At 46.7% G+C, this 18,025-nt stretch overlaps 1 long non-coding RNA gene across 3 annotated transcripts; it reads right to left on the reverse strand.

Moving 5' to 3' along the window:
* Positions 1 to 3,658: 3,658 nt before the first annotated feature.
* On the reverse strand, positions 3,659 to 10,872 carry LOC122373782. Of its 3 annotated transcripts, XR_006255108.1 has the most exons (6): positions 10,567 to 10,584; positions 10,268 to 10,454; positions 7,805 to 7,867; positions 5,853 to 5,909; positions 5,097 to 5,179; positions 3,659 to 4,121 (listed from the first exon to the last, which is right to left on the reverse strand). It is a non-coding gene; the product is annotated as an uncharacterized LOC122373782 (long non-coding RNA). The 3 variants fall into 3 exon arrangements; XR_006255106.1 differs by having other exon boundaries at positions 3,662 to 4,121; positions 10,268 to 10,872; XR_006255107.1 differs by lacking the exon at positions 3,659 to 4,121 and adding an exon at positions 4,183 to 4,285 and having other exon boundaries at positions 10,268 to 10,872.
* Between the last annotated feature and the right edge of the window lie 7,153 nt (positions 10,873 to 18,025).

Genomic DNA, 18,025 nt, shown 5'->3' on the forward strand with positions numbered 1-18,025 from the left:
ATACTTAAGTAGTACACCAGTCAAAACTAAAAAACTCTTATGAAAAAAAAACAATTCAACTTAGTAGGTTAGCGTCTAGGGTACACAATATTAACCCGCGACCTGGTGGGGGGGGGGCTATTTTTTGCCCCCCTCCAGACTTTTCGATATATCTCCAGAACCGCTGCGCCGATCGTCACCAAACTTTCAGTACCCTCCCGGACATCAATTTTACACATTGTGACCAAAAATTTTTCCAAAGGCTATGATAGGTTGGCCGGAAATGACGTCAGAGTAACATCATGTTCTGCCGTTTTCGAACCCAAAAAGGTTTCGCGGGAAGAGCTGTCAGGCCTATAGCTTTGCAAATACAGAAAAATGATAAACATAAAAAAGCATAAAACATAAATAAACATAAATGACATAAAAGCTGTAGAATTGACAGGGCTACAAAACTGCTATCTCGGATTTTTAAAATTCTTGGATTTTGATCCCAAAAATCAAAAAATAGATTTTTTGGATTTAATAGTCGAAAAATCCAAAACGTTTTTTTGAATTTCGCAAAAACCGGAATATATGTGGTAGTCCTTACCGCCTTCTATCCACATACCAAATTTGAGATTGATACCTCTTTTTTTGGCGAAGTTATAGCGAAAAAACTGTTCAAAATTGATGATGTCAAATTTTCAAACTCAATTTTTAGCAATTCTAGACCCCGTAGCGCAAAACAAAGACCACCATTAGACTCCCCCGTGACGAGCTGCATCGAATCAATACCCATTTTATGCAAAACTATCAACTTTAAAATTTGACCTTTTTTGGCCTGACCTTGACCTGACCTTCACCAGAAAGTGACCTAAGCCGTACCTGATAATCTTATAACCAACACCATTGAGTTGGAAATGAAAAATTGGCCATAAAACATGCATCACACAACCTTAGTAAAGTTGGGTTCATGTGACCTGACCTGTGACCCTTGATGACCTGACCTGGTATTGTCAGTGACCTCTAATAGTAACATATCTACTAGGCAACTGACGCCCTATCGCTGATTCTCGACAAAATGCGTTTTCCTTGGTGTTATAGCGCATTCCCTAGAAGACCCGTGAACGGTGAAACATTTCATCTTTGACCTGACCTGTGACGTCATCGGTGACCCCGAGGTCAATGAAATTTGATTTCCGTAGACAAATTTGACAGGCCTTTCGAACGCCGTTTGAGTTTTGCGGATCCGTCCAGTAGTTTCGGAGATACGAGGGGGGAATAGTTCCCCCCCCCCCAACCAGGTCGCGTTATAAACAGACCCCACCAGGGCGCGGGTTAAAGCTGAATGCTCCCAGTGACGTCACTAGGATGCAGTAGGTAGTAGGCTGCCATTCCGGCTACGCCCGCTTTAACATCCAAAAGGGTAGGGGTGATGGCTCATGCAAATCTTCTGGCACCGGGACCCTAACAGGACGGGCACTAGCAGGACGCGGGCCCCTGATCCTGACCGGCTGGCCCCTACGTAATTGATGGCTGGTCCCCCTCTGGTATTCTGATCCCCCGGCAGCTCGGATCCTTAACAGTCCGTGCCCCGGGTATCACAGACCGACGAGCCCCCGAAAGGCCCGGTACCCCAGAAGCGCTTGGCACTTGGCTCTCGCCTATCGGGCACCTGGCATCCAGGGCTCCCGACAACGCCGGCAGCACAGGCCTTCGAGGACGGGCCCCAGCAGCACAGGTCGATTCCTTTACTATACCTTTACATTTGACCGATTTAACTGTTTAACCATTATGCATATAGGAGGCGACACTGGTTATGGAGGTATAGTCACGATGAATGACTTTTACCGAACTGATACTGTATAGTTATCCAGATCTGTCAAAGGCAAATGCAAACAGGTGTAATAACATATGTAGACCATCTGGCTGCCCGGGTCCCTGGAAGAACGAGCCACTGCAGGCCTAGTTCCCCGCCAACATGGCCCTTTGAAGGTCAAAGCCCCTCCCCCGAAGACGGGTGGGTCTCTGGTACTTGGGCACTCAACGGCACGGGTCCCCTGATTGGCCGGCTCCCCGAAAGGACCCAGTTCGGGTAACCAGAAGGGTGGGCCCCATGTAGCTAGGACCCCTTTCAGCCCAGGCCTCTAGCAGCACATGGCCCAGAAGCCAGGCGCCCGGTCATCCGGGACCCCTAACCTCGCCTGCAGGTCCTCTTGAGCCACTACTAACTCCTAGAAATACAGGGTCCTTGGTATATCAAGGACCCCCTTCACGTGGTCCCTCACTGTTTGGTCCCAATGGAAAAACGGGTCCCTGGCACGAGCACAGGTGACAGGTCCCCTGGACGCCCTGGCCATAGACAAAAACAGATGTCGATCACGTCCCCTGAATTCCGTCCACTGCCCTAACCTGGAGGTCAAGCCCCCCCCCCCCCCAACCTCTGGAGGTCAAGCCCCCCGGACCTCTGGAGGTCAAGCCCCTCCCCTGAAGGTCAAGCCCCCCCTTGGAAATCGTGTCCTTCCTAAGGAAAATCCTGTATCCGCGCCTAGCTCCTTTAACCAGCGCCCCGCTGGGGATCCTGGATTTCTACGCCCTGCTGGGGGGGGGGGGGTTGAACACCCCCATTCTAACTCGGCTCCTGGACCACGTAGTGATACGCGGAAGGCGGCGTTCGAAAGCGCGCCAAAAATAATGAGAAAATCACTTCAGTCACTTTTTGGTCAGGTCAAAGGTCAGGTCAAAGGTCAGGTCACCAGAGGTCATTGAAGTCAAAATTTCGCCGATTTTCAGGTCGAATGTCGACAATTTCCAAAATGCCAAAGCATAACTCGGGAAGCAATAGAGCGCCGCGGAAAAGCGCATTCGATAGCCCTATTAGCGCCATTTCTGAGTAATTCTCTCAGATTTGACCTAGCGTCAACGGTTTTGCCTGCAGGGGGCAAAAACTGCCAAAATAGCCTATTTTTTTTCGGAAACAGTTTTTCTGTAATAACTTTTGACCCAAGCTTTGCACTAGCTTACTTTTACCGGCATCGTGTTCCTCTCGTCAAGCGCATCGAATGAACCATAATTTGACCTTGGAAGGTCAACTTGAAAATTTGACCTCAGGTCAAGGTCATGACCTGACCGGAAAGGGTCATGTTGCATATCAGTCGATCCGTATCGTCGAGCTGAACACATCTAAGGCGTTTTCATCGCCCTATCATGCTTCTATCAAAAGTTATTCGCGAAAAACTGTTAGATACCATTCGTGACCTGAGATGACCTCAAGGGCATAAACAGGGGTCATGGATACCATTTTAATGCTCAGTGTGTCTAAGTTCCTTGTAATTCAGTGTTCGGTAGTGTTTATAATGGCTTTCGTCCAAAAGAGGCGCCTTTCAATTTTCTCCCATTGACTTATGATGGGGAGGTCGCAAAATTGACCTGACCTTAGGTCACCGATATCAAAATTCCGAGATATACATTTTATACATACTACTGATCTTAGGAATCGCTGAAAGTTTCAAAGCGATGGGTCACTCGGTGTAGCTGTGGCAGACATTGAAACTTTTTATGAGGTGAGGTCACTTCAAGTGATTTGGTGACCTGACCTTGAACGACCTTGGTCTGAAATTTTTACATGTGTAGAATTGATGTATGATAAGGTGTGCCAAAAACGGCGGCGATATTCGCGAAAAACCACAGGGGGGAGGGGTGTTCAAACACCCCCCTTGTACATACACAATCACAAGGCACAAATATAGGTACACAGTACACACACGGCAATTAATGATTTTGGTTTTAGGGGCACCCGACTGCCACATCATTTGGCTCATATGACACGCAATGGGCAGACCAGTCACACGCCCTGGGGAAACCACCCACTGACTTTCGCAGCGTTCAAGAAAACAAAATCGCATCATAAATTGATGTAGAAAGCTCTTATAAAGGATGGAGTCCATCAAAAACCAAACATGGGATAAAGCACAACAAAACAAGCAACGACTGAAAAATTAAACGCTCTTTTAAGTCACAATTGCATGCACCTAAACCCAATAAAAAACACAAGCCGTAGATTTGTTTAGCTAACTGGAATGCATAATGTATGGCTCTTACCGTGGTACTTTTGAAGGATCACAGGATTCAGGTTCTGCGCTGGCTCCCACGTAGGCATCCTTTGGAAAAGGAAAGGATGTCAGAAGGCCAGCTTAACAAAAAAACAAAAAAAAACAATCAAGTAGAAGTGGATTATCTTTGGAAGCTAGATGGCTTCTTTCTCGCGGCGTCGCACCGTAAATGTTCCATGTCACCGGTATCTCGGGATCTTTAGCCCCATTCCCTGCGAGTGGGGAAAGATTCCGTCATCCTCAGGTTTTCAATGGAATCCTCCATGGCAAGACCCCTAGCACAAATGCAAAACACAACCTTCGGCCCGCGACACCCAAACAAGGCGTCGCCCTTAGGTAGTTGAATTATGTCGCGAGTGTGTGCGTGAAATAAAATAATGTGAGTGAATTATTTCAATTCTAAACCCATAAATTTCGACCAGTTAACATGCTAAAGAATGTCTTTTATTCACTACTGGTTAGGCAGAATGCAGTTTCTGTAGTTTTAAAAGGAACCTAATCAATAAAAATAACTGATTTAACGTAAAAGCATATCAATGTCCTTTTCACAATGACGTTTCCAACGGGTTCAGAGGCCTATTCGGTGATTCCCAAACCAAGGAATGAATGACCCTAGCCATCAGACCGATCAATGAATCGTTTTCTTTTTTAACCCTAGTGCACACAAAGTGTCGAGGCTACCCGCATCGACACAATATACTGCATATGTTGAAACAGGGGCCAAGAAAGACCATGCTATTACTGCGATAACCACCAGGACATTCCAGCAGGATGACGCAACCAAACGCCCACTTTGAACAACCATGGAAAGAACCAGAAGGCCTGGTCCCTTTATCTCAAGAGCCAGCGGTCCCACCGCATTCCCGGGAATAGATACAAGTACATGATACGATGAAGTCTGCACACCAACGGAATTCATGAGAAAATATGCAAAAACAAAATTGTTTGTCCAATCGGTCACTAAGATATTGAAGGTGTCCCACTTCTCCCGCGTCCCAGTTATCCCCACTCTCCAACGCTTACCTGAAACCTTGCCACTTGATGAGGTACATCATGTTGCCGTCTTTCCACTGGTGGGCTAATATTCTTTCCACAAAATAGAGATCCTGAAAAAATCGATTCCGTCAATTACCTTTTCTTCAATTTAGCTTAACTAATTGGTAAGTTCGCCCCCCCCCCTCCACGTGTTCCTAATGCACTGTTAGCTTTAGTGTTCAGCCTGCAAAAAGAGGCTGATGATAGGTAATAGTGGCGCGTCGTCTTATCGATATCAGCTATATAAAAGAGAAGTTAAAAACTAATCTTTCAAAATCCGAAATTAAATCGTAATTGTTGATGAAACATTTTGCCTTATTTTGCTCAAGGCAACATTTGGCCATCAATCATAACTTGGCCGTTTTATCTGTAACTTGGCTCATTACTAATTGCTTAGATTATAACCGATTAAGAGCAAGTACGCAGGAGAAATTAAACATTACGTTCAATACAATTTTAGCGTCTCTTTAAATTAATACCACAAGAGATAGTCCCGACCAGACACACAAGTAGGTGCAAGTGAGGCGCCATTGCATATTGTGTAGGCGCTACCTGGCTGCTTCCGCGGGACTTATCCCTTTAATAATGCCCTCAGTAAAAGTTGTATCAGCAAACCAGGTTTGACCCACAGTAAACCTTCATGAAATTGTCTGCTAGCTAAGCATTAACAAAATGAGAAACAATTGTGGTGCTTACGAAATATGAATAATGTCTTTCGCATATGGATACTGAACGAACACTTACCTGAACAGTTTTCGCCACTTTCCTCCTTCGTCCAGAAGTAACAGCTGCTGGTCGCTTCTAAAAAAAAAAGAAATATTACCTCACTTCAATTGACACACCATGATTTAAAAAAAAAATAGAAGGGTTATCATGGTAACACGCAATTCATCATTCATAATTCGGGTAGAAAGGAATGATTAATTCATTTACATGCGCCCCCTTAACCTGCGCCCTGCTGGGGGGGGGGGGGTGTTTGAACACCCCCCTTATGGTTTTTCGCAAATATCTCAAAAACGGCGCTCGTTTTTTGTACGCCTTATCACACATCAATTCTACACATGTTGTGAAAATTTCAGACCAAGGTCATTCAAGGTCAGGTCACCAGGTCACTTGAAGTGACCTCACCTCATAGTTTCAATGTCTGTCATAGCTACACCGAGTGACCGATCGCTTTGAAACTTTCAGAGATTGCTAAGAGCAATAGCATGTACAAAATGCATATTTCAGAATTTTGATATCGATGACCTAAGGTCAGGTCAATTTTGCGACCTCCCCATTATAAGTCAATGGGAGAAAATTGAAATGCGCCTCTTTTGGACGAAAGACATTATAAACACTCCCAAACACTGAATTACAAGTAATTTATACACACTGAACATGAAAATGGTGTCCATGACCCCTGTTTATGCCCTGAGGTCATCTTAGGTCACGAATGGCATCAACAGTTTTTCGCAAATTACTTTTGATAGAGGCATGCTAGAGCGATAAAAACGCCTTAGATGTGTTCAGCTCGACGATACGGATCAACTGATATGCAACATGACACTTTCCGGTCAGGTCATGACCTTGACCTGATGTCAAATTTTCAAGTTGACCTTTCAAGGTCAAGTTATAGTTCATTCGATGCGTCTTGACGAGAGGAACACGATGTCGGTAAAAGTAAGCTCGTACAAGGCTTGGGTAAAAAATCATTGCAGAAAAACTGTTTCCGAAAAAATCGGCTATTTTGCAGTTTTTGCCCCCTGCATGCAAAACCGTTGACGTTAGGTCAAATCTGAGAGAATTATTCAGAAAGGGCGTTAATAGGGCTATCGAATGCGCTTTTCCGCGGCGCTTTACCTCTATTGGTTCCCGAGTTATGCGTTGGCTTCATGGAAATTGTCGACATTCGACCTGGAAATCGGCGAAATTTTGCCTTCAATGACCTCTGGTGACCTGACCTTTGATTTGACCAAAAAATTGACCGTAGTGATTTCGTCATTATTTTTGGCGCTCTTTCGAACGCCGCCTTCCGCGTATCGCTACGTGGCCCAGGAGCCGAGTTAGAAGGGGAGGGGTGTTCAAACACCCCCCCCCCCCCAGCAGGGCGTGGAAATCCAGGACCCCCAGCCGGGCGCGGGTTAATGTAACTCACTCACTCACTCACTCACTCATTCACTCCCACTAATCCGCGCCGAGCCGGGAAGGGGCGTCTGGACCAGTCTGGACGGCCAACCCGTATTTTTTCTGAGCTGAGCGGAAAATTACCGTGCGTAGCGCCGCCAAACTTTGCCTACGTTTTCGGCCGTTCCTCTCAACAAAAGTTAGTTTTACTATCCTGTGTTAGTTAGTTTGTTAGTGTTGGTTACCCTGTGATGATCTACTCGCATCACCTTGAATTTAAAAATCAATTTTCTGTCCTTCACATACGTCTCGAAAGGGAAGGGAAATAATTAACAGCTCAAAGAACAATGGGTCTTTTATACGCGCAACGAAGGAGAATGATGGTTAACCCTACTTCCCCATTCCCACTTTAATTTAAGGACATATTTCTAACTTTTGAGGCAGTGAAACTGCCTCTCACGATTCACAGGCACGGCAGAAGTAACTCAATACAGAATGGTTCTTTCGAAATAAATATTACTTTATTTATTTGGATATGGAGATTGTTAAATGCAGACACATAAAACAGATTGGATGACCCCACATCTTACCTTGCGTACATTAGTACCAGACAGCATCTTGGACTATCAAAGTGGCCTGAACATCCAAGCTACCTGAAAAGAAAGCCTGCATGTAAGATAGCTAACAAGTCACCTGGAAAGAAAGCCTGTATGGTGAGATTTTTCTGTAAGCATTTATCTTTCTTTAGCCGCTTTTAGTAACTAAGGCAGAAAGAAGACAATCTGTATGGCCAACGGGCATGCAGCAGGTGACTCATAATTTTTGTTGCCACTGCAATTTTCCAACAACGAATTGAATTAAAAGGTCAAGAAAAATAGACTTTCAAACAAGGTATTAACGGTTCCTAGTACAATGCACTCTAGAGCTGGCCTTTACTCCTCACTTGAAAACCTTACATTGTTGACCTTCTCAACAACACACTTAGGTATATAGGTACCATTATATTTTATGAGGCAACTGGCATTATGCCTTCAATCGCTACATTTAAATGGCTGAGATGTGTGCAATTTGCAGTGTTATACACAAATGATGCTAAAAGGTCAGTTGTATGGTTGAGTACGGCATGTTGGGCAACTTAAAAAATAAAAAAAACTGGGCAAAGGACACCGCTGTATACAGTATACACCCTTAAACCATATTCCGGGCGGGCTCTGAAAGGTAAGATTCCGGGCAGGCAGGGCAGGCTTATCAGCCCCCCGTTATTTCTCGAAAACCACGCATCGACGCAGCAAACGGCGTTTGATAGGTCGGTCAAAGAGCTACAACTTTTAAATAAAAATGCGTCAGGTCAATATTGAGGTCACCAGAGGTCATAAAAATAAAATGTTATTGAAATAGTAACCTAAGTATAGTAGATAAAACTTTTGAATAAAGACATAAAATTGACACCATTGTGCTTCTCTTGTCGAGGCGATTCGAAACAAATACTTGATGACCTTCATTAAGGCCAATTTAAAACTTGACCTCTGGTGGGGGAGAGGTCATGACCCAATAGGGGCGGGGTTGATACGTCACGTTGTATAGCAAACGACGCGTGACTTGGCAAGGCAAGCAGTTTGGTGCCACTTACATGTCTTTAGCGCCAATTTATCATGGTTTATTGACAAGCAACTATTGATGACCTCGCACGAACTCAGATGACCTTTTCCTGTCTCTGTCAGTAAATGATACCTGGATCGTCATAGATGATTCAATATGTCAAAATCCTGAAAGACTTGAGTGGTTTTGACTCGTTTCCACAAAGCGGTGCGCATTTCAAATTTATCCATAGGCTTGTAATGTAAAGATAATGAATCTGACCTGACCTTACCTCAGGTCATAGATATACAAATTCTGAGATATACAAAATGGACATAACGGTAGGTCATTGGGGGACCCACCCATAAGTTAAGGTCATAAGGCCAAAGTGGGTCTTAATTTCATTAAAGGTGACCCATAAGATAACAAAATGCTAAAACTGAGCTGAAAACCATTTGGGATTGAGAGACTCTTCAAGCTTTGGCCTATTGACAATACACTAAGAGGTCATGACCATAAAATGTCTTTGAATGACCTAGTTAGGCGCGGGAACCGGGGGGGCTAGCGGGGGCTGAGCCCCTCCAACTTTTCGGCTGGGGGGCTCATTATGTATTTGAGCCCCCCCCCCTCCTCACAGCTGGAGGAATCAAAATCGGAAATCTACCAACATAATTTCATAGATTCATACAGAGGCACAGGAACCGGGGGAGGGGGCAGTGAGGGAAGCTTGCCCCCACAACTCTGGGGCCGTGGGAGCAGTGCCCCACAACTTTTCATGAGACCAGGAACTATTAGGGCAGCTTGTCCTCCCCAAATTAGGGGTAAAGTTAGAAGGGCTCAGCCCCCGCTAGCCCCCGGTTCCCGCGCCCGGCGCCACTGCCCAAAACCTACACTTATAAACATGGTGTTTTCCCCTAAACTGGATTCAGATTGGGATCCTGAACACAAGTACATACTTCAAACAGGTTAGTGCACAATGTAGGGCAGCCCTGCATTTTGTTGAATTGATCCGGAGCCAGAGTACCTACATCATTAATTGACCCCGAGGCCTGAGATCTTGTAAAGAAATAGCAAGTAGCGGCTAGCCACATTTCAAGGGTAGTCGTAAAGCAGGCGTAACACTTCTTTTAGCAACCAAGGAGAGGTGCTGTAGGTTAGGTTGTAGGTTGTAGGTTTTAGGTGGTAGGTTTTAGGTTTTAGGTTGTAGGTTTTAGGTTGTAGGTTTTAGGTTGTAGGTTTTAGGTTGTAGGTTGTACTGGTTAGGTCAGGTTTGGTTAGGTTTGGTTAGGTCTATTTTGGTTTGGTTTGATTAGAAAGCATCTCTGGGTATAGTGACCATCCGGCCCCGCTCCTTGGTTGCAAAAAGAAGTTGAAGTGTGACGCCTGCAAGTCCGGCCCAAACAATCGCATGGCAAATCGGTACTCTGCAATACCAGTATCCAACAAATAGATGTCTACAAATAATTTCCACTTACCTCACAGACTTCAAAAAGCTCCCAGCACAAAAAAAAACACAAATTAGTACCACCCAAAGCTTTATCTCTTCCAAATCCCAACACTGACACCGCCACGTGGTGAGCCGTGCCGCGCCGATAACACCGCAACAAAAAACAGTGTTGTTGCAACTACACAAAACTTCATCATACTCTAATTCACGGGTTTCTAAGATACATAATATAATTAATTTATTTTTACACTTTTTTAAAAATAAAACAAACGTCTATTTTGATCGCTTCACATTCCACAGACCACACTATAAATCATATCATGTTACGTTTTTGCTGCATGCCCGCGCTAGCCCGCGCTGATCAAGGCGTGCGTTTCCGAGCTTCAACACAGAGCCAGCCGATGGTGGCGCCGTCTGTGGCAGATATTGGAACTACGAACCATCAAATTTTTTAGTTTAGAGATAGATGGCGCCTAAGGTGGACAATTTTTGAGTCCACCGAAACAGACTTGTTCTTTCGGATACGTTTACGTCCAGCTAAAAGGTGTTCTGTGCGTTTATTTTTACGTGGACTTTTTGGGTCCACCAAAACAGAATGTCCACAGTAAATCAGAAAAAAATCTTGAAAAGTCCACCTAAACCAGAATTTGGAAAGCATGCAATGCACTGCAAAATGAAAATTGTATCATGCAAAACATAGTACAAAATTTGAAAAAAGGCTTGCTAGGAAATGTTTTCCTTGACTTCGTCAGTCCAAAACTGCAAACATCACAGTCGTGCGACAATTCGTTGTTGAGTTCTATTCGTTTGAAATTTTGATTTTGCAATATGTTTGTCTCAGTTGCTCAGTATATGTGGATTGCAGAACAACAGTAACCACTCTGTGATGACGAGGTTAACGTCCTTCATAACATATCCAAAAACGAAGGCAATCGAAGCAACGATGCTCTAGATATTTACGAAAAACGTTTCTCATAGCGTTACGTTCAACAGCACGCTCTTCTGCATCTCACGCAATTCCCCGGTACAGTTCTGTGACCAAGGTCCTGTCTTCTACTGCCCTTCACATGCTCTACTGCCCTTCACATGCTCTACTGCCCTTCACATCTCTGTGACATAGGTACTGTCATGTGGCCCTCAATTCCACCTATCCTGCAGCAGTTCTGTTCTGTATCCTCCAGCTACCGAGGCTCACAAGGCCATCCCTCGGGTTGGAGTTACTACGATCAATGGTCCCAGAGGACGACAGCGGCCCTCGCAGGGGAGTGACGGGCGGAGGGAGATATCACAACAGCTGCGTATGGTGACAGTGTAAGTGAAGCGACTGATAGTTCTGGGCTTGGGAACAGAGGTAACGCTGGCATCAACTCAGTTAAACAAGGAAAATTGTGATGGATACTTCGGGAATGCCGGCTGAAAAGCATCATCAAAATAAATCTGACACGGAATGCTCGTCAAATAATATTCTCGGGAGAAAGCATGCTTGCTTTATACTTTATACGGCTAGCTTGAGGCATATCAGCAAAAATAACTGCAACAGAAAGTAAGGAAGCCCAGATGAATCAGTAAGAGTTGTGATTTCTCGCTACCGTTGCTACCACAACCCACCACCACCACCAACCACCCAAGCCCCCTCCGTAAAGCCCTCCCCACCACACTCCTCCAAAGCCCCCACCACCACAAGCCCAGCCGGTGCCGCCGAAATCATGGCGGGTCGGTGGGCCTTCAGCTAATGCCGCGACCGTGCCGAACGCACCTTTGTGAACCCGTCATAATTCCCTAGCGCCGCCGCCACAGCTACAAAGGAAGGCCAGGTGACTGCCGGGGCGAGCCGACGGGCGAGGGCGAGGGCGAGGGCGAGGCGACGGGCGACACCTCTCCGACGCCCAAACCAGCGTTGACAGTGGCTCTCAGCCTCCACCGGCGAATACATTAATTGGATTATGATAAATCGGCTCTGGATTGCGGCTGGAAGCGGGCCACCCGACGAGGCTGATGGTCCGTTAGAGACAGATCGCGGGCATGCTGACGTGGTGGTGGTGGTGGGGGGGGGGGGGGGCAGCTGCTGCTGAGGGATGGGGGGAGGGGGTAATGCTTGATAACATAGTCAGATGAATTCAGTGGCAGGTTTTCTCCGGAGAGGGCCTTTCAGTGCAGTAGTGACCTCGCAGCTCAATGTTTACTTTACTTATCTGTATCTGTGATATATCATATAAGAGTTGAGTCAATATGTTCTCCTAAGCTAAATATTCCACGATACTGTTGCAGTTGTGATTGGTTAGTATAAAAAAATTGTCACGGAACACAGAAGAATACGACAAAATGAGTTAATATCTGCAAAATTACATAATGAAACCTAGTCATCAGAGGAACTATCGATCAGCTTATCAAATTTCACCTACCATGCATAGAAGCTTCATTGAAATAAGCCGTTAAAACTTCGGATCAATTACAATGTTTGGCTTTAATTCACTAACGAATACGACTGGCGGCAAGGAAAACACACCAAACAGCTGGGCTTCCCGTCGTGTGGAGTCTTTCCACTAATTGGGTTTATTTGCACATGCCACAAGTGTTAAGTCATAAAGGAAGGGGTAATTAGCGAATAAAGTTGGCCGTAGATGGGAAGTAGTGCATTGTTATTTGGAGTAAAAACTACAGAATATAAACTTCCATATTTCATTTTGTTCACGTGGTGAGCATTGCCGGCAGTGCTGTTGGTGCAAGTGGTTGCTGAAAAGTCAAATGAACATGTTCACCACAACCAAGTTGCATGGAAGTGGGCAAGGCATTACAATCATGCCATACTTTTCATAATAACTCAAACACTCATATGCCCATGGGCGGCGCCACCGGGGGGGACGGGGGGGACAGGTCCCCCGCTATCGAAAGTTAGGGGGGTACAGTACCCCCCTATCGGCGAGGCCCGTTCAATAGTTGATAATAATGCATTATAGAGCTATCCGTCGCATTTAATGCATCGTTGGTTAATCAAGGCAGGTTCTGAATAAATATTGCTGTTGGGATGCATCGCAGGGGGTCCTGGCCATCTGCAAAAGGTGTGGAGCTGTGATGCCTGTAGTTATAAGGTGATCGGCAGGGCCTCGGGGATCGTGCCCCCTTTTTGGGGCGCCAGGCAGGGTTATTACTTATTACCTCCCCACCCCACTGCCAGACCCCATTGCCGATAAAACCAAGTTCACTGAAATTCCATAGATTTCCGTTACTATATGAAAATTTTCCATTCCTAATTAGTCAAATTCAAGCATGGCAGTTCTACCACAGGAACCATTTGAAATCTATGCCATTTAACCCCAGCACTTGTGGGGAGAAGTGTTCGGATAGATCACAGGCAGGACCAAAAAAGCACGCAGTAGCCCAAGACCTTATAATTGGATATAGCATCGGCTCCCTCTCGTCAAGGGGTTCGATAGCACTCGTTTTTTTTCTGCAAAACTAAGTTCGGTCGGCGGCCGAACGGCTGGGGGTCTAATCGAGCCCCCCATCCCTCCTCTTCTTACGTCAGCGGCTGTGAAAATGCCATTACCAGCTGTTGAAACATGGCAGTTGCTTTTGCATGAGTGCACGAAAGGGTTTTAGGTACGTGATACGTGAAAGGTTCTACATGAAAATTGAGATACACCAGCTTATCAAATTGTGCTCACTGTGGTGCGCTCGGCTTTACCTTGACTAGTCTTTGAATTCTGGGGTGAAACAGACCAGTCAAGAAACCTGTTCCATAAGGAGAGCCACTAATGCTAAAGGGATGTGGGATGATGTTTCCAGAGACCTTCATTACCTCCCAAAGGGAGTGCCCCGCCATTTGCCAATCCCTGCTGTAGTTGTTACGATTGGAGGGTGAATATGAGAACGATGCAGGTCGCGCCAGCTCGATCATGACGAACACAATGGTGCCGACATCACAGCTCTACTGCCATTTTTGACGAAGTTAATCAACAAGCACCGGAATCCTACCCTGGGGCATTTCACCTGCAGAGGTCGCCGGACCTGAGACCCTTTCACTCATTTTTTTCAACGGTGCATGCGCTCGTTTTTCCCGCAAAGCTCTTGGCAAGTAAAATCAATCAGAAAGTGTGATCAAATAACGGCTGGTGACCTTCCATGACCTAGCATGGCCTTTTGAGTGACCACCGATGACATGACCACTGACGGCTAGCCATTAGCTGCACCCTGCCCGTTGCATATGGATCAGGTGGTGATGTCATGATTCTGAAATTATATTGCAATTTTGGCGCACTTGTCAGAGCAGAAGACATTCCCACTTTTCCTCCATGACTATATGATGGTGAAGCCCTGAAGCTGACCAGACGTAAGATCGAAAATTTGAAAGTACGAAACGTAAGAGTAGCTGGCACTGCTACTCATACCTAAGCAATTCGCAGCTTGTAGGAAACCAGCTTTGAGTTGGCAAGACTGCAAATTTTAATTTAGAGGCAAGGATGCTTGAAAAGGTGATCGATCTTAGGTGTCCTAGGATAAGTTTGGAAACGGGATGCACTATTCGATGTGTTTTGGGCCTTGCCAAGTTTCGCGGCGTTACGTGCCTCGTTTTTTTTTTGCATACACGATCAGTATCTACTTTTGGGATTTTCGATTTTCGGTCCCCGTCCCCCCCTATCGAAAACCCGTGGCGCCGCCCCTGCATATGCCCACTTTACCTTGAACTTGTTGTACCCCAAAACAAGCAAGCTTCGCTCTTACTTCGCTGAGGGACCCGTCCCCATCTTCTCCATCCTCATCCCCATCCCCATCCCCATCCCCATCCCCATCACCACCCTGTTCGACGCGCGCCACATTCGCTGCCAGCCCAATTCCACGCGCCACCTTCGCCGCCGTTCACCGCCGCGGCGCTCCCGGCGCAGCCCGACTACTCATGAAAACATGACACCCATAAAACCACGCCACAAAGTCAGCGCCCGACGCGGTGACAAATCGCGGCACCTTTTTCTACAGGGGCGCGACTCCCGTGCGGTAAATCTCAATTGTCCTTGGCATTTGTACGAGCTGCGCCGGGAGCAAAGTAAAGCTCCCTCACCGGCCGTGAATCGTCCGAGACGGTCGCCTTCCCCTCCCTTCCCAGGCGGGCAGTTTGGCACCTTTGTAGGCACCCTGTATAACACGGGTGTTGGGTGGTAGCTGGGGTGAAAAATGAGACGCCTTGCGCCGCCCCCAGACCGGTGTCGCCCCAGAGCACGAGACTTTCTGATGCGAAGCGGCGAGCGAGGGCGACCTCAGGAGTCGTTATGGGGTAGACGCAGGATAAGGGGACACGGTGGAGTCTATCTTTATAAGATATACAAGGATCAGTTTCCTGTTCTATCCTCAACGGCTTCAATCAATGTCCAGACGTGTTATCGCCCTGACCGCGTCACCATTTCTTGCATAAAGGGCATGCCGGCTGGAGTCGTCGGGCGTACTTCCAGGGTAACCCAGGCTGGCACGCAATAGTAACATCGATACGCAGAAGGGCGTGCTTGTTAGTGCACCGTGAGAAGTGGTCCAACTTCCGGCAAAGGACGGCCCCAACCGCCTGTGAATGAGCATGAAAATGTGCTCAACTGTGAGTGAAATGCTGATAAGGAGCAGTGAAGTGATTTTTGTTGTAAAAAAAAACAAACAATAATCTGGTCAAGGGTAAGATGAGGTTAACTTTAACATATCCTTTGTAAAGCATAATTGCAAATGTATGTATGACGCATCACAATTCACAGATCAAATAATCGACATTATTGATAGGTGATTTCGGAACTGGCTGGGAATAAAATTCGTGAAGAAAAAACAGAGGTTCAACCTATGGTTCAACCAATGTCACCCCAGTGTTCTCGTTTGCCTTTGTGATTTACGTGCCAAACATGGCATAATCCCATTGACATACGCCGATACAGCCTTTGTTCGACATGTGACTTTGTGTCAAACGCCTCTGCCGTCGCGATTTAAACACCACCCGATATTTGCTGGTGGCCTTTATACTACCATAAGCTCAATATTTGAACAAGATATTCGGCCGGCCATCTATCTTACACGGTGTGCGGTTTTCCCTGTGGTAATTTCCATGGGACGTTCATGTGACGCTCCCACGCAGCGCCCCAGCTGTACGGTTCACTGCGCACCATTATGGCCATATCATTTATGTGGCCAGGGTATTCAGCGGCTACCATGGTGTATTTGCATCAAAGGGGGGCGATTGGGATCGGCCAATAATGAACACCGTTTGCGGAGCGTGTGCTATATGTGTGATTATCCATCTTGTGTGGCGGGGAATGGAGGCAAAAGTCGGGAAACGATGGGAGAGTTGTGGTGGGCCGCAGTGACAGAATTGGTGTGCAGTAAATCAGACTGTCTTCAGTTCTCTCTTTTTTCTCTCTCCACCTCTCCCTCCCTCTCTCTCTCTCTCTCTCTCTCTCTCTCTCTCTCTCTCTCTCTCTCTCCCTCCCTCCCTCCCTCCCTCCCTTTCTCTCTCTTCCTATGTTATTTCTCTCTCCTTCCCTTTTTGTTACCCTCTCTCTTCCCTCTCCTCTCCAGCTGTGTAGGCGCTGAAACCCACATCATACCATACTCACTCTGATTCATGTCTACCACTGAGCTACCTTTCTACATCCAGTTCTTTATTCCCATTACATTTCTTTTTTTACTCGACTGGTTCTTTCACTCGCTTCACGTCTTCATCCCCACTCTCCCTCTCTCTCTCCCGACTGAGTAGCTCCGAGACTCGGCACAACTTCGACGAGCGACCAGCTTTTTGCCACAGGCCTGAAAGTAGGCACGTGTTCCTACCCCTATACACTTGTTGAATAATTTGTAGGACTGCGCTGCAACCGTTCGGGCGGCTCTCTAATGCGTTTTCCGTGTTGGTGTTGCAGTAAATAGGGCTGCGCTGTCGCCGTTCGCTGGCGGCTCTGCTTCTGTTTGTGGCCCGCGGGGGAGTAGACTGCTGGAGTCTACACGGGTACGACGGTGCTCTGGATGTCACAGAGCGGCGGAACAGCGCGGGCAGACACGCCACCGGCGCTCTTACAGGGAGATCCCGTAATGGAATTAACAGGACTGCCTCAATACTTGCCGGAGTAGGTGTGTTCGCTTCCCTGGGGCAGCGTCGACTTTCTTCAAGTAGAGCTCGTCTGGTTCAGTCGAGAAGTTGTATGAAATTAACGCTTTAACATTTCGATAGTTTTTAGTCAAATGTTTGGATTCATCTAACAAGCATCTGGATTTTATGACTGAACAAGAGGAATAAAATTACACATAGCAGCTCCAGTAATGCATGATTTAAAATAGCTCAATATAAGTCAGCACTCTTAATTTCTACATTCAGTCTCTCCCGTAAAATATTGCATAAGGACCTAATAAATCTGCCTTATTTCCGTACTTCCGGCTGAATTTCAGCTCTCCTATTTCCTGTTTGCCAGTCGGACCACGAAGCTCTCTGAGCTGCATCCGAGAGCTGTTGGAGCCTCCAACCGCAGGCGCAGGCCGCGACCAAACCATTTCGGCCAGCCGCAGCGGCAATATATCGTAAGACAGCGATCTTCTCACTCAAACACTGAATGGTACAGCGTATAAAACCGGCCGAACCGAGGCGAAATCGCTGGCGGACGGCGCTCGGACGGGCAGATTTCTGTCTGGGCCGGCCATTCGATCGGCGCAGGAGCCCGTGAGCAGAGGCCGTGACGCCCAACTTCAGCACCGTGCCCCGTGCCAGGACGGCAGTCGGCGCAGACGACGGAAAACATGTCCGAGTAAGAGGAAGACTGGACAGATGAGCCCT

The sequence above is a fragment of the Amphibalanus amphitrite genome, unplaced genomic scaffold (assembly GCF_019059575.1).
Source record: "Amphibalanus amphitrite isolate SeventyFive unplaced genomic scaffold, NRLGWU_Aamphi_draft 001550F_arrow, whole genome shotgun sequence".
Taxonomy (NCBI): domain Eukaryota; kingdom Metazoa; phylum Arthropoda; class Thecostraca; order Balanomorpha; family Balanidae; genus Amphibalanus; species Amphibalanus amphitrite.